The sequence below is a fragment of the Typopeltis vanoorti genome, chromosome 20 (assembly GCF_054136105.1).
Source record: "Typopeltis vanoorti isolate ZY-2024b chromosome 20, IOZ_Tvanoo_1.0, whole genome shotgun sequence".
Taxonomy (NCBI): Eukaryota; Metazoa; Arthropoda; class Arachnida; order Uropygi; family Thelyphonidae; genus Typopeltis; species Typopeltis vanoorti.
The window spans coordinates 73,368,828-73,390,139 of record NC_143568.1 but is presented as its reverse complement, the minus strand read 5'-3'; the positions used below and the strand labels follow the sequence as shown (position 1 = coordinate 73,390,139).

At 35.6% G+C, this 21,312-nt stretch overlaps 1 protein-coding gene and 1 pseudogene across 4 annotated transcripts in view; one reads left to right on the top strand and one right to left on the bottom strand.

The window, feature by feature from the left end:
• Window positions 1–21,312, top strand: part of LOC150095560 (DNA-binding protein RFX2-like) — a 663,123-nt gene that overhangs the window by 349,263 nt on the left and 292,548 nt on the right. The window lies entirely within an intron of this gene.
• Window positions 407–567, bottom strand: LOC150095561 (U2 spliceosomal RNA; annotated as a pseudogene).

Sequence of the window (21,312 nt, the reverse complement as noted above, 5' to 3'; positions counted from 1 at the left end):
GTAGATATTGAAAATCATTGTAGGTTTGTTGAGGTATACATAATTTATTCTAATTTTTATTCCACAAAGATTGAGACTATGAATTTGAGGTCAAAGACATTAAAAAAAATTTAAAAATAAATAAAAAAATAATAAAATCCTCAGATCTTGATCTCTTTGATGTCAAATTCTTTGAATCAAGTTTGTTATTATTTTTTTAAAGGAATTCATTGTTATAATTACAGCATTTTGCTACGATCTTCAACATCTACTATACCAACAAAGGAATCAATATATTAAATGGCCTAGTGTCTTACATAGCATAAGAAACATTAGGATAAAAGATGTTATAAGAAGAACAGTGTTTTTCCAACTTTTATGACCACAACCCACAATAAAAAAAAAAAATATTTTTTTTTGTGTGTGTTATGACCCAACACATGCATACCAGGACGTTGGGGCAAAGGTATAGAAACCCCTTTGCTACCTTCCAAAAATTGTTTTAATATCTTAGGGCCCCATATCAGATATTAAGCGGATAGGAATATATATAGTACTTTAATCTTAGCCAAAAGACTGAGAAATAAAAAAGTGTAGTGTCTATTCCTATCAGCTTAAAGTGATTATTGGAAGGAAGAGAACTGATTGGTACTTACTCTACCTTTCCCATGGCTGGTCCTGTTGTTGGACTACCTCCAAGGTAGATGTTGCTCTACAGTAATAAAATCCTCTCCTCTAAAGAGACATTATACTGCAGATCAAGAGACACAAATACCTTTATTGTATCACTAAATTTAGTATAGACAATTACAGTGTACGTACTGTATGTGAAATAACGTGTAACTTGTAGACAGCTAGAATGAAAACGATCTTGCATAATGAAAACACAACTTTCACACAGAACATTTTCTGTATACAGGAAAGCAAAACAAAGTTTTATTATAGCACCAAGCACAGTAGCTAAATTTCAAATTTTCAGTTGTAAAAAATATGTGGTTCATAATGCAGTTGTTGAGTGCAGAAACTAACCAATTTAGGTAAAGTAAAATTCAAGCAAGTAAAGATACATGCACACACAGCTTGAATCAGAATTGCATTTGAGATTTTCTTTATCATTAAGACACTATTAATGCTAATTTTACAAATAAAATTGAATCAAAAACATTTAAACTAGCATGACCATGCATATTTCAGACTTTTGCCAAAATTCACTTGCTTGAAGTGAAGCACGCACTATTTGGCATGAACACGTTAAAGCTATGAAATCTGTGAGATACACTTTGATATTTGCTATTGTATTTCATTAAAAAATAATAATAAAGAAGTAACTGCTGGTTGACCTGCCAAACTGATGTAAAAGGTATGGAAATCATGGCTATGCTATAAATAATAATTAATATAAAACATTATATGTCTTACATTTATTTCATAGCAAAGCTATAAAATACATGTATGACATGCTTGAGCAACACATTGCATTGATATAGAAATAATGTTAAATTGAATTTGTCATTTACCAACTTTTCTTAAGCACTCAGAGTTAATAGCAAAACCCTGTAGGATTTTGCTATTAAGATAGGATTTCAACCTCAGTTTTTCCATCCGAAACACATTCATTCTCTAGCCAATTAATTTGTTCATTTTGTAGAAAGGGAAAAAAACAACTAGAGATATGTATGAGCTTAACTAACCTTCATTTATTGGCAAAGTATTCAGTTGAAGCTATAATGCTGGTTTTGCATGTAGAGATGGGAGGTTTGGTTATTCCTATTAAAAAAAAAAGAAGTGCACATATTGACAGATATAGCAGACTACAAGATAGGATTATGTTGCCAAAATTTAAGTTTGGAAAAAGCAATTTACATAATATCATTAAGCTGTTGTTCTTAATATATGAAGGCAGCGGTCTTGAAATAATTTTTGACACAGCACCAGTCTTTTGTCATTAACTTTCTCTTTGTGTGAAAAGAATGTATTCATGTCAAGAGTGGCATTTTTCTATACTTGAAATTCTTACTAAAGTTCAACTGGCTTCTTGAAATAGGGAAGGGGAAATTAATTATATACAGAAAAGTTCATATATAAACGATTCTACAGTGAACATTACAAAATGTAAAAGAGTGCTTGACAGTGCCTGTCTGAAAATATGATTGGTTGATCAGTTGAGCATTGCAAAATTGAAATAAAATTTGTTATCAAGTTATACAATGAAAGAGATTTTTATCACTTTCATTGTATGTTAACATTAATTTCCACAAGAGTATATTTTTACCAAAATAAAAAATAATAATAAAAAAAGTGAGTTGAACAAAAACTGATTGAAGAAAGACTTACAGTATATCAACTTTAAAATATTGCTTTTCTATAATAAAAAGGTGTTCTGCATGAGTGAGATGGATGTGATGTAATTCTTCCACATTTCCATGGCAACAGGTTTTGCTTATATGGAAAGTAGAGTTTTTTGTTTTTTTTCCTTCCCAAGAAGCAAATAGGCAAAATCTCCATTTCTGAATGGTTAGCTGAATGCTACTTATCTTCAGACATTCTATGTTTGAATCTTACATAGACTAAGCCTATTTTGCGCATCTCCTTTAGTGAAAAGTACAGCAATCCTTCGATTAATGCATGTTTTAAAACGGTGCATTAATCGAATATAATAACCTATGGGAAAAGGCATAATTCGTTCCTCAAATTTCTTTTTTGACCCATAATTTTTTTTATAAAAGAGTTTTGTATATCTCAAGGCCTAGATATTGGAAAACCATGAAGCTGAAAGACAATAAAACATATTCAGAATATAAATTTATTATTCTACTTTTTAACAAAGAATTGAGCCGATGTAGTTTGGCAGGCATTCTGTTTCTTTTTTTCATACAATTAACAATATGGCCATATTGGCTCTACTACTCTTCTGCAAATGTTACTACTTCTCTCTTCACCAGGGTCAGCCTCTAACCATTGCTGCTTGAAAACTTTGGTTGCACGAAAAATATTTACAGTTTGTTTCTGTGAAATCTGATTGGCTGAGTGGTAAGCATACCTGCTCTCCAGCAAAAAGGCTGCAGGTTCAAATCTTGCTGTGAGCATGGATGTTTGTGATTGTCTGTGAAAATACTAGTAGTGATGGTCGGTGGTAGATGCCGTTGGTGTAGTTGCAGTTAGTTGAAGTTGGTGGCAGAAACGGAGAGTACTGGAGTGGGTGCCCCACCCTCGATGAGTCTTTGGACTCCCTGGAGGTGTCATAATAATAATAATCTCTTTGGGCTTGTTAGTGATTAAATTTTCTCCATATTCTTCAGGATCTTCCCACTGTGCATCTAAATTTAGCAGGTCGTAATCACTCAATTTCTCAGAATGAGATTTAATTAACTTAGATTCATTTGAAAAGCCTCTAAAATCATTTGCACAATGTGCTTCCAAACAGCTCACATATTGCTAGCAGTAATTTAATTCGACTTTGCAACTTTATAACACGGCTGAGATTTCTCTGATTTGGCCAGAAAAGTCTTGGAAGGCATTCGCTTCCAAAGAAGCCCAGTTTCATTGACAATAAATATTTGTTGGTCACAATAGCCCCCTCCACAATTTTCTTCAAAATCTCCGGATAATTTCTGGCGACCTCCTTATCTGCACTTGCAGCTTTGCCTGTGATTAGAACATTATGTGGACTATTTCTCTTTTTGAGATGCTTAAACCATCCAGCACTAGTGTGGGATTCTTCTTCTTTTCCGTCACTGATAGCCCTTTCTTACCCGGTTGCAAAGAGACTTGATGCTTTTGATTTATTAAGGCCAGTGCTTAGCGGGATCCGTTTTTGGTTACGATCTTTGATCCATGTAGAAAGAAGTCTCTCTAATTCAATCATTATAATACTTTGATTTCGAATTCATGCATGATGAACTCGAAGCAGCCTTACTTTTCTCTTTATATTCAGCAGCTTTGCTTAAAATTGCTCTTATAGTTATTTTTAAGTTTAATTCATTATATATAGCTAATCTGATTACAATTTAATAGGATGTTCATGAAATCATTTGAAAGACTTTATTTCAAGAATGAAATTGTTTTCATTAGGCTATGTAATGGCACCCCTGGGTGGCGTTACAAAGCCTAATGTAAACATCCATAAATGATTACTCAACTATGCTAACTTTGTACTCTTCAGGAAAGGGCGATTTCACAATGAGCTAAAAGATGATAATAGTTGATATCTTAATGTTTATTGCACACTAGCAATACCGTCAAATTGAATTTTAATTAAAACTCAATTATATAAATAAACAAGTAGTCACTTTTTCTTCTGGGACAAAGGATTTTAAGAACTTTGTTTGGGGTTGTTTTAAATTATGACCAATGCTATTGAGGTGTGTTGCTAGTATATTATGTCTGTTAACTGCATTTGTTCTTTTTTCTGGGATAAAATCCCGACATGAATTTTTGGGATGAGAAATTCTCACCTTCATCCAAAAAGCCTTATTAGCAGTCCTTTGCACCTAAATGGGATTCAAACTCAGATTTTTTTAGACCAAAGAGCATCGTTGGAAGAAAACTAAAATAAAAAACTGCAGCAAGTTTAAGTATGAAAGATTATTCAAGGAATCATCAGCAGCTCTAAAAAACGTTCCAAACCTCAACAAATTTGGGTGCATGAAACTACCCCAAATTTGGGAGACTTACATTATGAGAACTTCAGCCCAACGGCCAAGACAATCAAATTAGCCTGCCAGAGGGCACCATTAGGACTTTAGGAACAATATTAGTTTCTTGCCTTCTTCCTCATTTGCTTTTGTTAGCGCCTGCATGCAAATACCATATTTTTATGTTCCTGAAGATGGGAACGTGATGTTGCCGAAATATTGAATTATTCATTAAAGTTGCCTTTAATTAATATCCTTTTTATGCGTTGTTAATTCCGTAAGCTAATTACCAGTTATGTATGACCAACGTATAAGCCTTGCTACTAGAATTACGATCATCCATGGAGATTCCATCACACGAAAGGCCCGTCAATACGGCAAAATGAGGTTGAAGATATCGAGACAACTAAATCGTCTGACCTTCCTAAAACGCTGTCGGGATAACAAGGTAATCCCTAATTGTGTTAAATTTAAGCACCGTTTTACTTCACAGAAAGCTCTCCGTATTTATAATCGCACTAGCTTCGCCCTATTAAGAGAACAAATTACCCCAACGCATGCTTTCCTTGCCGACGAAAACAAAACCTTAGTGGTTCTAGAAGAAGAGCTTTCAGACACGCTCGGCCATGATCTTTGAACGATTCTTTATGACATCTCATGCGCTTCGGCAAGAAAAGAATTCGAAAAAATACGTAGTCGGCACTTGAAAAAATACGAAAACCTGATAAAGAATTCTACTTCCTTACCACAGCCACCATTGACACTGTAGTCAACCTTTCGTCTGTAGTTTTAAAGCCTGAAGCACTCACCGCACTTTCACCTGGCCACAATTTCGCCCTAGCTCCTAAAAGAATACCTGCCAAGGAAATCATGATCCAAATAGAACGTGGGGTTCGCAGTCTTCCTAACCATATAGCAAACAACGTCAGACTGGATGTAGTTGGTGTTCTCACCAAAGCAAAGCCTCCAAAAACCAGCTTATTCAAAGACGATTATGCAGCTCTACTAGAAATGAAGAAAAAAAAAAATAGTAATCACCAAACCTAATGTTGGAGGCTTAATGGATTTTTTTACAACACTCAAAAACAATTTTACAACTGTTTTTGAGTGTTGTAAAAAAATTCCATTAAGCCTCCAACATGATGTCCTCACAGCACTTAAGCCTCTATACACGCAGTAATCACCAAAGTGGATAAGGGAAACGCCACTGTGGTGCTCAATCAAAAGGACTACAAAGGTAAGCTTAATGCTTTAGCACTAGACCGTACTACCTACCTCCCTATTGAATATAATCCTACCAGCTCTCAGATTAGAACTATCCACAGCCTCCTTAAGAAATTCACTTTTTGGCATGTGGAAGTCTAACGAACTAAAACCTTATAACTCTAGACCCCCCCGATTATATGGATTCCCAAAAATACATAAACAAAATGTGCCATTACATCCCATAGTGGATGGCATTGATTCCCCCACATACAAATTAGCCAAAACGCTCACACACTATACTGGCAACACACCATCACACATAAAAAAACTCTGCCCACTTTAAAGCCAGTATAGAAAACCTCTCACTCCAACACACTGACATAATGGTCAGTTTTGACATCTCTTCCCTATTCACTAATGTCCCACTCAAAGAAACCCTAGAGCTCATCCAAGCCAAGTTTCCTCCCGATATCTCAGCCCTATTTCAGTTCACAATGAACTCAGGCTATTTCATTTGGCAAGGAAAATTCTACAAACAGATAGAGGGGACATCCATGGGTTCACCACTTTCCCCACCCTTGGCCAATTTCTTTATGGAGACCTTTGAAGAGAAAGCCTTAAACTCCACCCCACAAAAACCCACCATTTGGCTTCGATACGTGGATGATGTGTTCGCTATTTGGCCACATGGCTCAGATACACTCCACTCCTTCCAAACACACTTAAACAACACCCCAGAGTCCAGTTCACCTTAGAAAAAGAGGAAAACAACACCCTCCCCCTTCCTAGACACTTTAATCACTCACCAGCTTGATGGATCTTTGGTTTTCTCTGTTTACAGCAAACCACAACCCCCCTCTCCACAATAAAGATTACACCAAATCTATCACCATCCCCTACATCCAGGGCACCTCTGAGAAAATAACCAATATCCTCAAAAAATATGACCTGACTTCTTGTTATAGACCATATAATAAGTTGGCATCCCTTATCCGCTCTACCAAAGACCAACCACTTCCCCCTAGACCTACCTGGTGTATACCAGGTCCCTTGCAGCTGCAAATTGTCCTACTTTGGCCAAACAGGCAGGACAGCAAATATCAGGATTTCAGAACACAAAGACTACATCCGGTTTCACCAGTACAGCCACTCTGTGCTGGCAGACTATTCCTTAGATACCCACCATAGACTTCATTGGAAGAAAACTAAAATAATACACCGCTGCAAGTTTAAGTACAAAAGATTATTCAAGGAATCATCAGCAGCTCTAAAAAACGTTCCAAACCTCAACAATTTGGGTGCATGAAACTACCCGAAATTTGGGAGACTTACCTTATTGAGAACTTCAGCCCAACCGCCAAGACAACCAAATTAGCTGCCAGAGGGCGCCATTAAGACTTTAGGAACAATATTAGTTTCATGCCTTCTTCCTCATTTGCTTTTGTTAGTGCCTGCGTACACATACCATATTTTTATGTTCCTGAAGATGGCAACGTGGCATTGCCGAAATGTTGAAGTTATTCATTAAAGTTGCCTTTAATTAATATCCTTTTTATGTGTTGTTAATTCCGTAAGCTAATTACCAGCAAAGAGCATCGTTGATAACTGAGCTGATATTTAGAAATGTTACTCAGTTGACTGGTTTTAAGGAAACTGTTTTCAAAATTCTTCAAAACTTTTAGTGTGCTCTGGATAGATTAGATTCCAAACATGATTGACTCATTATAAGAAAATGGGTTCATTATCAAACTAGCAATTACCTTCCCATATGCAAAATGGCAGGTAGTCATATTTCATCTGGAATATATTGCCAAAATGACGATCTTATTATTATTATTGTGGTGACAATTTAAACGGATGCATACGTTTCCCATATTTGTTCAGTTATTGAGGTTTTAATAAATTTTGAAAATCACAAAATTACAGATCTAACTCAGTTGGAAAGTTATAACAGAGAAGCATCCATAAGAGATATAGAACCTCTGTACGTTAGGACTGGATGGAATTGTTTGAATTATGGCCAGAGCAACTAATACCTATGTGAATAGCGTATTATTCCTGTTAATTGTATGTATTCTTTGACTTTTGTGGTATGTTGGTGGTGGTGGGCAGTAGATGGCGTTGGTGTAGAAGATGAAGTTGTTTGTGGAGTGGTGGTGAAGGAGAGAGGTAGAGCTGGTGTCCTCCCTCGATGAGTCTTTCGAATCCATGGAGGTGTTATGTAATGATAATAATAGTTGATTCTCCCATTTTTGTGTTCTCATCTTACTCATGATGAAAGGTTGGGAAAATACTTTAAAATAAAAAAGGAAAACAATTGCAAAGGATGCACAAGATGTGATCATCAAAATGTTATGTAATTAGCAGACAACATAAATTTCGACGGTAAATTTGGAACATTGTGTGCATGGAAATAGTGTAGTATGCCATTAAAAATAACTTTGTAAAATGTTTTTAATCATAACTAAATTATTTCATCCTGGTGAGTAATTTTTTAAAATAATTAGCTATAAAAAATGTATAGATGGAAAATTTTTTAAATCTGTAATATTTATTTTTAAGATGTATATAGGTGCACTAATCAAATTTAGGCGTAGAAAAAAAAGATCCAATAATCGAAAACGCACTAATCGTGGGCTCATTAATCGAAGGATTGCTGTATATGCTTAGCCTATGCAGGATTCGAACAGAATGGCTATAATTTGGCATGCTGGGCAAGCCAAAGGGCTTGTTTGTATATATGAATTTTTTAGAAGTGGTATACCATAAAACTTGCGTGGTTGTTTTTATGATATACATAATTTCAGTGTAATGGATGTGTAAGAATGGTCATTGCTTCCTGCAAATTCCAAGAGTGTATTAATCTCTCCTATATATGGAGCTGTTACAAGAACTGCATTGTATGTTTACAAGTTATAAATACATGATGTAGTCATCTTTTTGAATGTAGTTTTACTGTTTTTAGTGCAATCTCTCCTCTCTCTCTCTCTCTCTCTCTCTCTCACACACACACACACACATACTGAGGATGCCCTTATAACAAGCCATGAAATATGAGCTTATAAATCTTAATATTTACTGGTGTTAAAAAAAAAAAAAAACATTTTCATATTGTTAGTATGCCTGATACACACATTCTTCTAAGAAGCATTGTTTAGATATTCTTGAAATATCAATGAAGAATTCACAAGTTGTGGTATCCTTGTGACCTAACATTTGGAAATCGAAATTGCTTATAGTACTCATCCTCAGTCATTTTCGGCTGGTCATGTGCAAAATGTCAGGGAGATCCACTTTCTCTGTGTGAATTAAATCATCTTCTGTACACTTCTATATACGTTTTTGTGATAATAAGAGACCTCCTGTATAAGCAATGTGTGATGTAACATTTTGCCTTCTGAGGCTTGACATGAATAAACAGATTCCAGAACATGTATTATTGAGTCTGCCATTTAAAGTTGCACGGAACTTTATGATGAGTTTCAACATCTTTTCTTGGAAAAAAGAGATGCTAGAATCAGCAGGTTCTGCATTGGTGTTAACATATATATAGTCATTTGTGGGTTATTGGTTGTGTTATTTCCTTAAGTGATCATCTGAAGAACATTGTTTTGCAACTACTTTACTTTCTGTACCCACCTCCCCTCTTTGGTTGTGGTTGAAAAATGAATGTGTATATGTAGATAACTTATTCTTGTTAATAGGTATTCAATGACTCACATCCTACATATTAATTGTAGATTTCATTCTTCTGCTTTCTTAATGTGATTTTATACACTTTTTTGATTTCTTTATTTTGAAATAGTTCTTGTTTTTATGTGGAATACTTGACACAGTGTCAATAGAGATTTACTTGATAATAATTTTAGGCATTATTGTCTACAGTTTTCATGTATAGATTTAATTCCTTTGTTAATTTCTAAGTGATTAAAAACTAAATTGCAGAAATACATACCCCCCTCCCCATTTATAAGCTGTTCATTATTATACAAGTATCTCCATGGAATCAGAAGACTCATCATGGCTGATCTGATTATCCACACACTAGCCATTATTCACACAATATCTCTCCTTAAACTCATTCACTGATGAAGCTCAAAGCCACCTCTGGCAACTTTTAGCCATTTCCCATTCACTGCCCTCCAAACAAAAAATCTACTCCTAACATCCTTGCTAACCACACTCTTACACAACTTCCACTGGTGACCCATTGTTCTCTCCATTCTTACCATATACTGGAAAAAAATTCTTCAGTGTCAATCCTCTAAAACCCCTTTAATAATTTAAATGCTTCTATCATGTCTCCTCTTTTTTGTCCATCAGCTAATTTTTGTTGCCTACAGACCCTCAGTCTATTCTCATAGGGAGCATTCCATAGACCTGTCACAATCTTTTTCACTTGACTTGAATCATCTTCACTGCTTCTTAATCACGATAGAATCCGGGAGTGCAGATGTTACCTTTAATAAGGTAATTTGCCCCCTCCTAGATTCAACTCTTCCATGAACCACTCTTCCAACTCCATTGTCACTTTATTATAAAAAAGTAAAGAGATTACTAAGGCACGTTTACCCTTTGTATTAAATGGTGTTTTCCCTTATAGAGTATCATATCCCTATCCACCAGGTCCTGATCTGTCTTTTGCCAATTTCTCCAATACATTAACCACCACTCCTGAGATGCTGATTGGCCTATAATTTGTTACTTCTGTCTTGGAGCCTCCTTTATTTAATAGAATAATTTTGCCCTCTTTCCACTCCATTGGCAACTTCACATAAGTGCACTATCTTTTCCATTACCATCTGGTCATTTTCCACTGCATCATTCATACAGTCACTCATATCACCAATAGCATTATCATGCATTTCATCTTTTTACTAATTGCTATCATTCTTCTTACTCTCTTCTGGCATTCACTCTTGAAACACTTGAGAAATGCATTCACAAGTTTCATTCTCTTTCCGTAAATTTTTTATTCTATGAAGGCGATACATTTCACACATGCTTCAGCGAATGCAATCATGCACGTTAAAATTACCTGCCAGTGTTTTGCACATCAGCAACATGATACACAATACAGTGTATAACAAAACAAATACGAAACCTTTAAAAATTAGAAAATTAAGCCCACTACCCTTACAGTTGATCAACCAAACACTCACACACACACACACACATGCATGAAACAGGTTAGTTCACTTTTCTAACCTGAATGATAGAATCTGTATTTCAAGACAAGCAGTTATAAACTTTGTATTCATTTACATTTTTTTTTATATGACTCTAAATTAAGGATACAAAGAAATTTGGTTTAATCCTTTATTGAAGTGTAAGCAAACAAGTTTGCACCTGAACCATTTTCAGGACTGGGACAACTTGTATATAGAATCTTATGACTTCACATGACTTGTCTTAGTATCCCATAATCTTTTTGGGCATGTATAATGCTGTGTATTGGGAAAGGTCACTACCCAGACCAATTTCAACCTTTATTGAGGTCTCATCAGTGGGAGCCAAACCCAGAGGTGATACCAAGGTTGAAATTATGCAGAAGTCATACTTTCATATACAAGTTGCCAAAAGGTGTCACACCTTATTATTAAAATACTCTTGATTAGAGATAGTTCCTGGAAGTTTTTCCACTTGGTTACACTATAAATTAAAGATACCAAGAAATTATATACATAGTTTTATCTGACTCATGTACTCAAAAATCTATCATGCATTACACAGTTGTCTAGCCAACCCAATGTAGAATCTGTTCCTTTAATGTTACATGGTGATCAGCATTCATTTCAATAAAATTATGGAGACCACTACCATGTTAAGTATAATTACTTTAATTTCATGATGTTTCGATCTTCATTTTAAGGTCATCATTTGTAGTACACACACACACTTACAGTGACAAACTATATTACATTTCAAACAGCATGCCAAAGTGAAATTTGATCAACCATTTATTCTACAGGCCTGACCTCTAGCAAAAAAAAAAAAACCTACATCAAAGCTGTATCCTATTTATAACATCGTCAGAGAGCAAATTAATATTAAAACTTTTAATACAGAAATAGTGATAGCCTAATCAATAATTTAACATCACTATTAATGATAATATCCTGGATTATCATCATCAAATTCCTTATAGGTACTCTCGGGTGGTGTACAGGATAATTATGATAGTACTACATGAAGAAGTTACACCATTACTAACTTGGATCAACAATTTTTGTCAAAATTAATCTGTAATCTATCAAGATTCCAATATTATCAGATATTACTGTATCAATTCACCTGCATGTTGATCTTCCTCTGGGTCTTTTGCCTGCCCAAGAACAATTGTTTTGCTATTTCATCCTCTCCCATTCTGTTTAAGTGATTATACCACCTGAGATTAGCACTACTGACATATTCCTGAATGCTAACAATGGCAACTTATTTCGTAATAAAATGTGATACTGCCATTGATGACATCTGTTCACTCCTAATTTTTCTCAGAACTCTCTTATCAGAGTTCTCCAGTCTTTGATGTAGTCTTTTATTTCTAACCCTCCTCTCAGATCCGTAAGTTAAAATTGATTTGAGCTAATTTAGTGTTTTGACTAATTTCTTTCTTATTCCATATAAATTTATTCAGCTCACTTCCTACGATACCAGCTTTACTAATTATATTATCTATTTATATATTTAATTACAATCTTCACTAAAAATTGTGATTAAATAGCTGAAATGTTTTACTTGTGCTCAGTTCACCATGCAGGATATGGTACATGTTTTCAATGTTTTTGTCTATTTTCATTATCATTGTTTTTTTATTGCTGATTTTCATAACAAACTTATTACAAGAGTTATTCAAATCAGTCAGGGAATCTTGTAGACTTGGAATGGATTTATTCAGAAGTATAATATCATCTGCATAAAGTAAAGAGCTAAGATTAACATAGCCAATTTTGATATCAGATTTAATACCACTTTCCTTCATAATACGATCTATATGGATCATGAATAACAGTGAAGATAATGTGCACCCTTGTCGCACACCATATTTTACCTCAAACCATCTTCCTGTACCTCCAAGTCTAACTGCTGACTTATAGCTTGAACAGAGACTATATATTCCTGCATTTAATGTCCCATGTACACCATATAACTGTAGCGTTTTGAAGAGCTTTCCTCTTAGCTTGTATATGCCTTTTCCAGATCAATAAAACTTAAATACAAATACTTGTTAATTATATTCCCAGAATTTTCAACTATCTGTCTTAAAGTGAAAATCTGACCCTGACAACTTCTATTTGGCCTGAATTCAGCTTGTTCTTCACCAAACTTCTCTTACACAATTTTTCTTAGCCATTTCTCAAGTATACTTGCATAAATCTTACCAGGAACATCAATAGGGAAATAACTATGTAATTCTCATATTCAGTTTTATTTCCCTTTTTTTATAGATGGATACTATAGAGTTCTGCTCCAATCATCTGGAATTTGGCCCTTTGACAAGGCCTTATGCAGTGCAACAACTGTAAAACTTTACCTCCATATTTGAGCATTTCTGGCCAAATTTCATCTACTGTATCCGCCTTTTCCCATTTCAGGTTTTTGATAACTTTTACTACTTCAAGTATGGATATGTATTCCTGACTAGATTCCCATTGAGAGTTTTCTACCATCATTCCTACACTGCTGTTTCATTTAGTAGTCTTTGAAAGTAATTACTATAGACATGTAGAATATCTTTATCTTCAGTTTTCCTGTCACCTTTATCATCTCTGATTCATTTTATAGTACTCTTTCTTCCATTTCTAAGCTTTTTCAATACCCTCCAGAATATTTGCCGTCTTAATGATATTTCTTTTCTATGTTCTTACCAAAGTCTTTCCATGACTTTTGTTTAGCTAGTTTTACACAGTGCTTTGCTTTCTTACATTTTTCTCATAAATATTGATTCTCTAAGACCACAAGCTGACTTACTTGCCAGGAACTTTTGCTATGTCTTCTTCTTTTCATTTCCTGAGTCTTCCATGGAGTTCTGATTTTTCTATCCTTGCAGACAATCTTACTACATACATGCCTCTGGCTGAATGAATCAGTATTTGCCACTGAATCTCCAAGATATGGTTCCTGTTCTCAACCTCTTTTCTTGAATAATGTTTGTGTATTTGAGTCTACAGTTCACCTCTGAAAGCTGCTCAACCTTGATTCGTTTTAAAAATTTCTTACACACTCTTCTTTTCAATGTGAAATTCAGTTTTATCTTGCTCAAATCTAAATAGTCATTACTCCCTATTTCAATTCTGGATTAATAGTCCTAATTTTAATTTAAAGTAAACTTTTAAAACAAAAGATTATGTGAGCAGAATATGGACCATCCATATTCTTGGGATTTTTAAACCATCATTATTGTTAAAATTAGGCTGGTTAATAAGAATTTTACAGGTCTCTAAATTTGCATTCATACCATATTTTGGTTGATGTAATGAACAAGCACCATTCCAGTCAGTTTTGTGTAGCGTATTCAGGATCCTCACTGGAGATCTGAATATAATCAAATTAAGGGGAAGTTAAGTGAAGACTTTCTTTAAAAAAAAAATAAAATAAAATAAGAGTAATTGCGCAAGTTCAGTGAACTAAAATGATCCACGTAGAAAGGGTGAGGAGTGGTTTCTTTGTGTGGAGGGTGGCTGAACGATGGAATGCATTGCCTGATAGACTAGTGAGAGCACGAACAGTCAATGAGATCGAGGAATGGTATGTTAGACTTTGTGTTTTCTAGGAATGACCTCCCACTGTGAGTCTTTTGACTAAATGGAGGCCTGAATAATAATAATAATAGTAGTATTCAAGGCATGATCAGAAAGGCCAGATTTACCAAAGTTATTAAATTTATGTATCATGTATGTCCCTTTTTTCTGATAGGAATAGTGTATTCAGTTTTCACTTATATAAGGAAAATTTCAGGTACACTGAATACAGTATACTCCAGGGTGGGCCAGTGGAGGAAGTGGATCCTTGAATGAGTTGAATAAGTTCTTTAATTTGGCAGGAGGTTTAAAGATGGCATTAAGGTTGCATTTCTGTAAATTCTGTTGGCTTTGGATTTTAAAGTAAGGGAATCTTGAGCATGTTGCTAAAAAGTTTCCATATAAAAGTTGGCAATTGGAGGGAGGATAATGCCAAGCCGATAGCTGTGCCTTCTTTTTGCAGGTAAAAAGTACAAAGTGGCCATAATTAAAGTGGAGTTGTTCAGAGGCCTGTAGCAAAAAATATATTAGACGAAGTTCAACCAAACTTGGTTATTGTGTAAGTAGACTTTGGAACATGTTGATGGTTATGATGGGCAGTAGATGGCATTGTGGTAGTTGCATGTGGTAGAGAAGATGGTTGAATATGTGGAACAGAATGCCCTTCTACATTGAGTCTTTGGAAGTGTCACATAATAATAATAATGCAAAACACACTTCCTTTTGGATGTGTATATTACTATGCATTACAAACTCAATAAAGGTCGAAACCAGTCTGGGTAGTGGCCCTTCCCTTAATGCATAGCATTATACATGTCCGCAAGGAGATGTGCTTTGCATTATGGGAGATACTAAGACAAGGAGTGATGAGAGCTTGGTCCACCTTTACCATGAGTTGCCTCAGTCCTGAAGATACTTCAAATGCAAACTTTGTTTGCTTACACTTGAATAAAGGATTAAACTAAATTCATTATAGTCTAACCTAGTGGAAAAAACTTCCAACATCTTTCTCTAAATCCTAAATCCAGAGTAATTTAATAATAAGGTGAGACACCTTTTGGCAACTCGTATAGGTAAATATGACCTCTCCACTGCTTCCACCTTAGTATCACCACCTCTGGGTTTGGCTCCCACTGACAAGATCTCAATAAAGGTCGAAACTGGTCTGGGTAGTGGCCCTTCCTTTAATGCATAGCATTATACATGTCCGTAAGGAGATGTGCTTTGCATTATAGGAGATACTAAGACAAGTGATGAGAGCTTAGTCCACCTTTACTATGAGTTGTCCCAGTCCTGAAGATACTTCAGATGCAAACTTTGTTTGCTTACACTTGGATAAAGGATTAAACTAAATTTATTATAATCTAACCAAGTGGGAAAAAACTTCCAAGATATTGTAAACTGTTTTCACTGGATCTCCAATTGCCTTTTATGTATTTGGCAAATATTGTATGCTTTTCTGAAAAGCATTGGAGAAACTCTTGACATACTACAGCATTTGATCTGGTCTTGTAGCAAGGTTTGCTTAACAGATTACCATTGTTTGGCCAATCACTGCATATTATACTTGATAGCTTTCCTCCCTTCAGACATCTCTTTTGCAGAAGTGTCCAAGGGCTCTGCTCTGTTGTCCACTCGCTTTCTCATATACATAAATCACTTCCTCTGTTAATTGACTAATAGCCCTATCCATAGTTTTGCTGATGATACTACACCCCATTCCTTCCACTCATCCACAAGCATTTCAAGCATCATTATCTTCTATAACCAGGGCTTTAAACACAGTCTTCATCTCATTGCAGTACTACCAAAATGCAATCCTGACTCTCTCTCACTTGCTCACACACACACACACACACACACACACACACACACAAATCCTCACTTCACCTTTCCCTTACCTTATGTTATACTCAGGTCTCTCTTCTTGTATTGGCATATACTTCTAGCTTTCCTAGCTATGAATGGGGGGGGGGGGGGGCAGAAAAGTTCTGATAAACACCTAGAGCAAAAATGTTATTAAAGGAACTTTGCTTATTTTTATAAATGCTAGTTTGGTCAAACATTCACATTTTTATTTATACTGTTCCACTCCCTTCTATTGAACCTTTTAAAATATGAACATAGGCTGCCAACATTCTTTTCCAGTCTAACTGGAAACTTAGTGAATCTGCTTCTCCTCTTCATCTTTCATTCTATCAGCTTCTGTTCTCTAGAACTGCCTTCCCCCACAAAATGTCTCCCTAGAGAACACCCTACCTATGCAGGAAGCATATCAAATAGCTCCTTTCCTTGCCCACACATGCCAGTGGTAAGCTGTAGGTTCTGCAACATTTCATGTGTAGTAGCATTAATATATAGTATAATTTTTCAAATAATGACTTCACACATGTAAGAGGAAACTAAATGGAATTTATTACTCCTATACTTTTCACTCGATATGTCATGAGTTGCAGCATGATATCACATGTTTCGTGTCTCGGCCATCCCAGGTCTACAATCAATTGACCTTGGCCATATTTTTGTTATATATATATTCACGTTTTTATAACATAAATACAGTAGACTCACACTATAAAAAACTACAGAAAATCCTGGCCTAAGTCTCATGGAACGATGTTATTTTATGTTTGCTATTTCAAATAATACAATCCCAAAACCTTCACAATAGGGTACTGAATTTCCTTGCTGATGATATGACAATCAGCAAACAAACTATACATAGACAAAAGAAATTGTCATCATACATTGATGACAGACACAAAGGATGGGCAGGAATCAATCATAAAGACCACAAATGAACACATGAAAAAAAGGAAATTGCAATCAATAATGGAAGTCATGAGAAAGAACTATAAATTTGAAACTGTAAACACAAAAATGCAGAATTAATTTTTAAAATTTGAAATGTTATATTACTTTAAATTAATGTCACTTATCAGAAATTTTCATCTTCTTCTTCTTCTTCTTCTTCTGCAGCTTCTCCCACTTAAGTGGGGTCACTGTTTATTATGAGTCTCCTCCACACCTTCCTGTCTTGGGTTGTCACCACATCCAAGTTCTTCATCTTCAAGTCCTCTTCTACCAGCTCCCTCCATCTCTTCTTTGGCCGCCCACGCTTCCGCCTTCCTTGCACATCCATCTGCATGACCCTTCTTCCCACATATTCGTCCTCCCTCCTCATCACATGACCAAACCATCTCAACCTTGCCTCCTGTATTTTCGCTCCTAAGTTCGTAACTTTCACTGTTCCCCTGACATAGTCATTTCTCAGATGATCCTTTCTGGTCACACCGCATATCCACCTAAGCATTCTCATCTCTGCTACTTCCATCCTGCTAATGTTATTTTTCCTCAGGGCCACAGTTTCTATAGCATATGTCATAGCTGGCCTCACTACTGTCCTATAAATTTTGCCTTTCAGATTGATCGGCACCCTCTTATCACATAACACTCCAGCCATCTCCCTCCAGTTCCTCCAACCTGCTTGTATCCTACATCCCACTTCCTTCTCAGCTCCTCCATCTTCTTCCACTGTCGAACCTAAGTATCTAAAGTCTCTCACCTTCCTGATGACATTTCCTTCCAGCTCCAGGTCTGTCTCCTGGCCACCGCCCACTGCGCAACACATATACTCTGTCTTACTTCTGCTCAGTCTCATACCTCTCTCTTCCAGTACTTTTCTCCATCTTTCCAGTTTAGTTTCCGCTTCTTCTCTTGAATCTACACACAGCAAGATGTCATCTGCATACAGCATTGTCCAAGGTGCATCTTCTCTCACCGCCTCTGTTACCACCTCCATCACAATATTAAACAGAAACGGACTTAATGCTGACCCTTGATGCAAGCCAACTGTTACTTGAAAACTTTCTGTCTGTCCCAAACAGGTCCGAACACTTGGTCTTCACATTTCTGTACATTTCCTGCACCAACCTGACATATTTCTCCGGCACCTTCTTCTCCCTCAGACACCTCCAAATTGACTACATTTTGACTAGAAGAAAACATCTTAAGGTTGTGACAAATTGTAAGGTAATTCCAACAGATCAAGTAGCACAACAACACCGACTGCTGTGCGCAGACTTTAAATTAAGATCGAAGATAAGAACTTCTGGTTGCCATGGGATGAAGACAATTAAGTGGTTTTTTCTTAAAAGAAGAGAGTGTGAGGAATCATTTTAGGGAGAGAGTGTTAGAGAGGATTTCGGATGGACTGGAAAGTGTACAAGATTGGTGGAAACATAATTCAAAAGTAATCCTGAGCTGTGCAATCGAGGTGCTTGGTGAGACATCTGGAAAGATTAGAGAGCAGAAGGAGGGTTGGTGGTGGAATAATGATGTACAAGTGGCAGTGACAGCTAAGAGGAAGGCAAAGCAGAAGTGGGATGAGTCAAGAGTGGAAGAGGACAGAGAGGTGTACAAAGAGAGAAAGCAAGAAGCCAAGAGAGTTGTGGCACAGGCGAAGGCCATGGCATATCAAGATCTGTATGATCAATTAGAAACAAAGGAAGGACAGAGAAAAATTTACCAACTAGCGAAATGTAGAAATAAAGCAGCTAAGGACATCTTACGTGTGAGGCAGATCAAAGATGCTGAAGGAAGAGTATTATGGAGGGATGTGGACATAAGAAACAGATGGAAAATATACTTTGAGGGACTTCTGAATGAGGAAAATGCAAGGACTCACAGAGGAGATGGGCAGCCTTCTGAGGGGATGGTGCAGAACATCAGAAGTTTTTATCAGAAATTTTCATAATTAACTAAATATGTGCAGACTGTGCCATTTGAAATCAAAAATCTAAATTAAAGAACCTCTGTGTCTTTTACATTGTCATTAAAGAATCTCTCAAACACAGTTAGCCGTTTTTAAAATACATTTTAAAACTTATAATTAAAAATTTGGAATTAAGAATTCCAAATAAGAATTGGAATAAGAAAATTAAGAATTTGTAAATTTATTTAATTTACAGTTCTAAGAGAAAAGGATCAATTTATGGTAACTATCCATCATTGTGTTCTATCTAATTAGAAACCTGACTTGTCCACAGTTGTACAAGTTATTTTTCTGCTTCCACCAATCTGATTAATATTCATAACTTATGTTACTGGCCTGGTTGGCAGAGTGGTTAGCATATCCACTTTCCAGCCTGCGGGTTCGAACCCTGCCATGGGCATGGATGTTTGTGATTGCCTGTTCAAATACCAGTGGTGGTGGTTCGCTGTAGTTGGCAGATTGAGTGTTGGAGACGGAGAGTTGTAGAGTAGGTGCCCTCCCTCAGTGAATCTTTGCATTCCTTGGAGGTGTCACATAATAATAATGTTCACTCTCTGTAATCAGAGATGACCAATTATAAAGATTGCTGTCTGCTGAAGTTTTCAGGCTATATTTGAATTTGCAGACTGCAGATTTAGTTTTTTATGAAGATTTCCAGTTTAGCAGTTTGAAATTTAAATGTTAACTCTATTTTGGTTTTTATAACTTCATACTCATGTTGTCTCTTCTTTTATATATGTCTACCATTATTGTTTACATTTGTACTTGGTCATTTTATGTGTTTTATGTATGGTTCATTCCAATTCTTTGTATTTTGTCATCATTGTACAATTTCCTGCATTTTTTTTTGTTTTGTTTCCCACCATTTCCTTTAAGTTCAGCCATTATTTTCTTTGTTTGTATAGGATTTCAAGCATACATAAAGATTGTTCTGTCATCAATATATGATTTCTTGCCATTTCCTCTGTTTCATGGGAATAGATTGGGGGGGGGGGAACAATCTCCCCACATACCCAAATCCACTTACACCATGCATGGGCAACCTTTCCTAGTTCGTGGGCCAAATTATCATTCTGTCTCCGAGTCAAGGGCTGGACCAAATTATTAAATAAAATGAATTAAAACAAGTTGCTACTTCATATTTCATTTATTTATAATATAATGCTTTGGTATAAAGCTTTACATGAATTTTATAATATAATGAACAACATAACAATTCACATATGAAGATTGGCTTTGTACTTCAGCTACGAGACTATCAATATTGATGTTAATATTACTTAAGGATAATCGCAAAGAATTTTCGAGGTTTTCGTCCGTTATTCTTGTCCGAATTTTTGATTTATTGTATTTCATCCTCGAAAAAACTGTTCACTCATATGTGCTACCAAAAAGACAAATGATTTTTCTTGAAAAGGCATGTAAATTTGTATATTTTTCTTCCACCAAATAAAATTTATAAAAATCCTTCAAAGCAATATAGTTAAATTGTGATTTTAACACCAAATCCGCCTGAAGCTCAATAAGTTCCATCTGTAAGTTTTCTGGCACATTATTTACATCAGCATCCATTGGACGACTAAATATAGCGAATGTGGAGTCTTTGTTTTTGAAGTCGGCAAACCTTGTATCAAATTGCTCTATTAGTGCCTTCAGTTCATCTCCATAACAATTATAAGGGATATTTTTATGAGTTGTTAGAGTAGGAAAATGATAACAATTTTTAGCTCTTATCTGACTTTCCAACAATCTTAGTTTATTACAAAAAGTTTTGACATTTCCATGCAGTTCATGAACCAATTGTCCTTGTTTTTGCAATTTAAGATTCAGTTCGTTTAGGTATCCGGTGACATCTACAAGGAATGCTAAATCACACACCCACTCATCATCTTTTACTTGGTTAATTGTGTTTCCTTTTATGTCCATAAAATCTGCAATGTCTTGTCTCAGATCATAAAATCGTTTTATCATTTTACCT